We start from the raw sequence: 5,811 nt of genomic DNA, 5'->3' as shown, positions 1-5,811 counted from the left end.
GCCTGTCCCTGATACCCCTCTTCATTATGCGTTTAATGAGAAACCCCTGCGTACACGGCACAGAACACAAGGCGAGCGCACATTTCACAAATAAAAAAGAGAAGGATGCATTTAGAAGCAGCTGCAGGCAGAGTTTCATCACAAATGTGACAGGTGTTTATGACCGCTGCTCTTTGTGAGTCACATCACCTGAGAGGAACTTCATTCACATCGCTCGTCTCTCTGCTGCCATCACGTGTGGCGTTTAATTCAAATTACACTGAAGAGGCAAAAGCAACGACTCGACATGTTAACCTGGCGGAGGAAGAAAAATGAGCTTCCTTGAACACAGCAGCATAGTGCTACTGTCTCGCCTCCATCCCTGCAGGAATTCCCCGTCTGTGTATTAATAACCGCTTCAAAGTGAACACACTCCCCTGAATGTATTGTGCATCCATTTGGAGGCTATCTTTCTCTGTTATGAGCCCCCACACACCCCCAAAACAGGCTTTATGTGAACTTATTAAAGCAGAAGACGAGCCAAACCTGCTGGCTGTATCCGCCATCATCGACGTTAACCATCCAGAGTTTTATAGCGAAAAAACAAACAAACTTCCTTTTGATGGAAGATTTTCCTGCAAAGGGTTAAAATCAAATCAGTTGGAAGGGTAAACTGTTTGTTTAAAGCCTCCAAACTTTAGACTGCTAATGAAACAAATCCAAAAATAATATATGGCAACTGTCTTCAACTTGTCTGATGAGCTGAATTTATGGCAGATGACTTTTGCCCCGTGGCGACAGCTTCAGCGAGGGATGTCAGAAATGTTAAGTTTTCAGCTGTAACGGTTTTGTCAAGTTTATAGAAAGGGGCTGGGTACATCCCCTCCAGTGTGTCATCATACTTAAATGGAGCATTGTCTAGGCCCTGCAGCTCCCTCAGATAAAACTGCCTGTGGTGCAATTTCCCAGGACCCCTCAGGGCCCATAATTCTCTTTGTAGGTTGTCTGACAATTTGCTAAACAGTGGAAACGGGGACATGGGAAGACTGAGGAGAGCTGCAGCTTGCAGAATCTTCACTGCAGATGTTCTGCTTTGTGAACCATTCGGATCTTCTGTGTGCAGAGCTTTGCCTTATACTCTTTCACATTTTGTCTCCTTTCAACAAAGACACACAAATGCAACAAGCTTACTCTAGAAGCAATCTAATTATTAAACAGAGTCCACCTCCGTGTAGCTTTAGTGAAGAAAAATAAATAGAGAATCACAAAGACAAACGCACACAGCAGACATGGCAGACAATGTGCAAGAAGCTTCACAAAACAAAGACATGGCTGACTATCAAAACTGGAAGGCGCGGTAAGAAGAGTATTAATCAGAGAAGCAGCCAAGATGTCCATCATTTCTGTGAAAGAGCTGGGAAGATACTGGGCCTATATGGAGAATTTGCTGACACATATTTTTCTTTTCTTTTTTTTTTTAGAAACTCAAATCTGGCCTTTGTAGCAAAAGGGTAAGAATCATTGAAGGAAAGACCGCAAAAGGTCCTGTTTGCAGATTTATTTTGCATTTTAGACAGTTTTTTTTTTCAATTAAGATTGTGTGTGATCTTTTTGTTAATTTTATGTGACCTCTGTCCACAAATATCTGTCACTTTGTTGTAAATATCATTCTTGTTTGCCTTTATTTTGAGTTTCTGGCTGCTTCGCTGCAACTGATCGCCGAGGAGGAGAATCATCCTGGAATGCTAGTTGCCTTCTATGCACTACTTATTTTCATTTTAGCCATAAAAGTGTCTAAATCATATGGAAAACTAATTTATAAAACAGTCAAATGGATAAATTGATTTTCTAATATTATTGTCACTGTCTCACTTGCCTCCCCTGACTGCAAGTCAATGATATACTCGCCTTTTTGTTGTTCTCACATAAAATCCTATATGAAAATGTGTTATTGCAACATGTCAAAATGTGAAAAATGTTTCTTTTAAGTGGCTGTTAAAGTGAGAGAAAATGTAAAAAATGTGCAGCAAGATTTCAAGAAGCTAAAAAAAGCAACATTTTCATTCTGACTTTCCTGAATAATTTCCAGTCCTTCACAGGTTCATCACATTGCAAATTGACTACAAACTATGAATGATGTAATTCCAGCAAGCATGAGATGCTTGGAAAAACAAACATGTAGAAAAACAAGTCCTGTAATGGTGCTCAGCATTGCCCCGCAGTTGTCGTGTTGCAGACGTGATCACGAGCTCACATCAAGCCATCTGCAGTGCTGCAAGCTATCACCATGCCACTCACAAGGACAAAAGTTACACAGAAAAGCCAAATTTATGCAAAAATCTGTTGTGTTGTCTGTAAAAAATGTCATAATTGTGCCTTTGTAAGTTTATTTTTGGAAAAGCAAGGCAGTCACAGAACCTATTCTTTTTTTATTTCTCACAATTTCCTCCACATTCTTCCTCTTATTGCAAACAACTCACAACCAACTAGTGACTGTAAGAGCAAAATTGCCTCTTACGATTTAGGCTGGGATTGCCGGAGGGATGGCCGGAGGGAACTAAATAACAAATGAGAGAACAGGATGAAAGACGCTGCTTTAATTCACCACAACTGATTTGATAATAAAACTCGCAGTAAAGCCAATTAAGTTCTTGGCGAGTTCTGCCATTGTGGATGTTGAAGTTGAATTGAGAACCAGTGTGTTGTCTGTTATTTAATGATGTAATTTAGGAATAGTTTTAGCGATTGGGATATTATACTGAATAAGAGAGCAAATGCTAGTGGAATCATTACCTCACCAAATTAGAAGTTGTCAGTGTTTCTGTCTCATTGAAAAGTTTTATTTTAGCTCTGAGGGTGAATTTCCATTTCGAAATGAGCTTCAGGATTCCAAGGTGACATGGAGTAAAAGTCAATTCTTCACACAAAGGAAGTAATTAATTAGGATGTCAAATTCAGGGAGCATCCTCACCTTCATTTTTCTTCTTAATTGGGGAGTAATTTAGAAATTTGAAAGGTGGCAGATCGCATTTAATAAAGATTGACACCTGTTATTTTTTTCCTGCCTTTGCCACCCACTGCTGACTCCAGTTTATTAATGGTCATGTCCTCCTGAAAGGCACAGCCGCTTTCTCAGAGCGCGCTGTCAAAAGGGTCATGTCCCGACACGGAGCAGCGATTGGTGGGCTGCTGGGTGCCGCCCTTAAGGGCAGAGCTTTATGACAGAACGGGCCGCTCTTGTTCTGGTCTGCTCATATCCCGTGGAACAGCTGTCTCTCCCAGAGTGATGACTTCATTTTGACCGCTCCCAACGCCTCCTGAAAGTCTCCGCCATGTTATTGCCCCATGAAACCAATAAAGGCCTTAACATATGTTAGAAGTTCAAAAACGGGTGTTTTCACCTTTCACTCTGAACACGCTGGGAGGGATCAGCTTGCACAAAAAGATGTAAGCTGCAGTCTGGTTATTGAGGGAAGATTAATTGCTGTCTGCTCTCTAGCTGAACTTAATCTTGAGTCCTGAAAGTGTGCCAGTGGAAAATGAGTTAAAACATACAATTTTACTTGAACTTTTAAGGGTTTTATTTGCATTCAGAATTGGTTTAAGACACATGTGTCAAACTCAAGGCCCAGGGGCCAAATCTGGCCCGCCATAGCTTTTCATGTGGCCCTCTAGACTCTGGAGGGACACGTAACAAGAACCTTAAAAACAGTTGTGTCCTTAATTATTATTTTGTCAATCAAAATAATTTGAAGCTATTTTCTGTCAAACTACATCAATGTGAAAAGAGGATGAATATTATTTGAGCTTAAGAGTGACTCATCGAATTGCAGAGACAGCTATTTGTAAATTTTACAACAGTTTTAAGGGGTTTTATCGCTACATTTTGGCTCAATTGGCCTTTGCGAACACTCATTATTTTTATATTGTCCAAAATGAAAATGAGTTTGACACTCCTTGTTTAAAATATAAACTCTTAAAGTAGGATTTTACATTTAGCAAAACGTTTTTCACAATCAAATATTGCCGCTTAAACTTCTTAATCTTTCAATCCTACAAAAAAATATAAATTGTTGTGAATTGATGTAATAATAAATGAGTGAATATGTGAAGTGGGAGGACAATATTTTGTAAAAATAGTTGGCTGTGCACATATCCCTCTACTTTTAATGAAACTAGTTGCCTAGTCACTAGTTAGTCGACTTTACACACATCCGACCTCAAGTTCACATTCCACCTACTACATCTGGGCTGTTTTTAATTTGTTGTGTTTGTTTAATAAAGGATTCTTGATTCTGTGTGTATTTTAATCTCGCTATAAATCGGCTGCTTAGAGAAGCACCACGGCCCTTTTGAAAAAGGCCATGAAGAGGGAGGGACACAGCGGACAGGTCAGGGATAAAGATATGAAGACGCTTAAAGCACACATACAAATCTATAAAAACATGGTGGTCCACCTAAATTGACAGGAATGACTTAACCAGATGAGGGGTCTGCTCCACCGAGCTGCAGAATTAAGACATGTTTGTAATCTCTGTGGCATTGGCAATCAGAGATGTGAGAACAATTAAATTTTTGAAAACAATTTTGTTATCTGTGTGCTTGCATCAATGCCCAACACAAGTAGAGGGATATAGGCAGCCAAGAGAGAGCAGAAGGTCAAGAACATATGTTTTTTTTTTTTGCTTTTCAAACTTGGATTTGACCTCTTTTCCAGCGCTCTGCTCCGTTTTCCAAAACAAACTGAATGCTGCAATGCTCTACTTCTGTAATGAATAAATGTTGTTTGCTACTTTTACAGCATCACATGATGAATTTGTAGTGCAGCATATAGGAGAAGAAGCTCTGCAGAGTTGAATGCCGCCACAAAACTGCTGACTCACTGAAGGAATAGTTTAAGGACAGTTTGTTCCCAGTTGGCTAATGCCATCATGTGCAACATCACTCTCTCATTTGTCAATACTGTATTCTTTTACACTTTATGTTCAGATCCTTTATCAGGCTTTATATTTGTAGGTGTAACCCGTCTATGTTTGTCTCAGGTCCAGTAGGTTGACTTCAGGACAGACACATTAAGGTTTTCTCTTTTTATTCTAACAAGAGAAAATCAAGATGGTGGCTAACATCAGTCCAGCAGCTTCTGCCTCAATAAAATACAATAAATGACCCTAAAAGAACTACGAAGCACTCAATGAGCAGTTAGCAGCAGTTCATAAAGTTAGCATTTGTACAGTTAAACATAGCTAAAACGGGCAACATTAATAATGATAACATTTAAAAACATACACAAAACAGAGAACATTTACTCAGGAAACACTGTACACCGTCAAATTGGTCCAGAATGTATTTTAAAATACCCTTGTGAAGAAAACTAATAATACATACCACAGTTGAAGACGGTAACTGAAAAAGGGGGAGGAGCTGTCAGTTACCGGTCACCATGTTAACCACCAACTGCCACGAGCAGCGTCACACAACGTCAAACTTCTTCATTCTGAGGATGAATCAACTGATTTTGACAAACTTCACATCTATAATATTGTTTAAATAAAACCCTGTTACATACGATCTGCTTTGTCTTTTCCCAGAACAAATTACATACTTCCTCCTGTCTGCATGAAAGCATTAGGTAAACTAAGTCTCGACAGAGTGCAATTAAATACATTTCTTTTGGGAAACAAGGTGTAAGAAACAAAGTTGAAAAAAACCAAATCAATAGCAGTGTTCTTTAGTGCATCAAATTTAGCTTTAATGCACATTCACTGAACACTTTATCAAATTGAAAACAAGTCTTTAATTGGGTTGCAACTCAGGCTGTCATGGTATTTATGT

At 39.2% G+C, this 5,811-nt stretch overlaps 1 long non-coding RNA gene across 1 annotated transcript; it reads right to left on the bottom strand.

Annotated features, from left to right (window-relative positions):
• Positions 1-2,574: 2,574 nt before the first annotated feature.
• On the bottom strand, positions 2,575-5,429 carry LOC129360676 (uncharacterized). Its single transcript, XR_008606082.1, has 3 exons — positions 5,365-5,429; positions 3,381-3,497; positions 2,575-3,296 (listed from the first exon to the last, which is right to left on the bottom strand). It is a non-coding gene; the product is annotated as an uncharacterized LOC129360676 (long non-coding RNA).
• Between the last annotated feature and the right edge of the window lie 382 nt (positions 5,430-5,811).

Source organism: Poeciliopsis prolifica, unplaced genomic scaffold (assembly GCF_027474105.1).
Source record: "Poeciliopsis prolifica strain line A6 unplaced genomic scaffold, Auburn_PproV2 SCAFFOLD006, whole genome shotgun sequence".
In the NCBI taxonomy this organism is placed as follows: Eukaryota; Metazoa; Chordata; class Actinopteri; order Cyprinodontiformes; family Poeciliidae; genus Poeciliopsis; species Poeciliopsis prolifica.
Note: the sequence above shows the minus strand (reverse complement) of the source record. Positions and strands in the feature narration are given on the sequence as shown.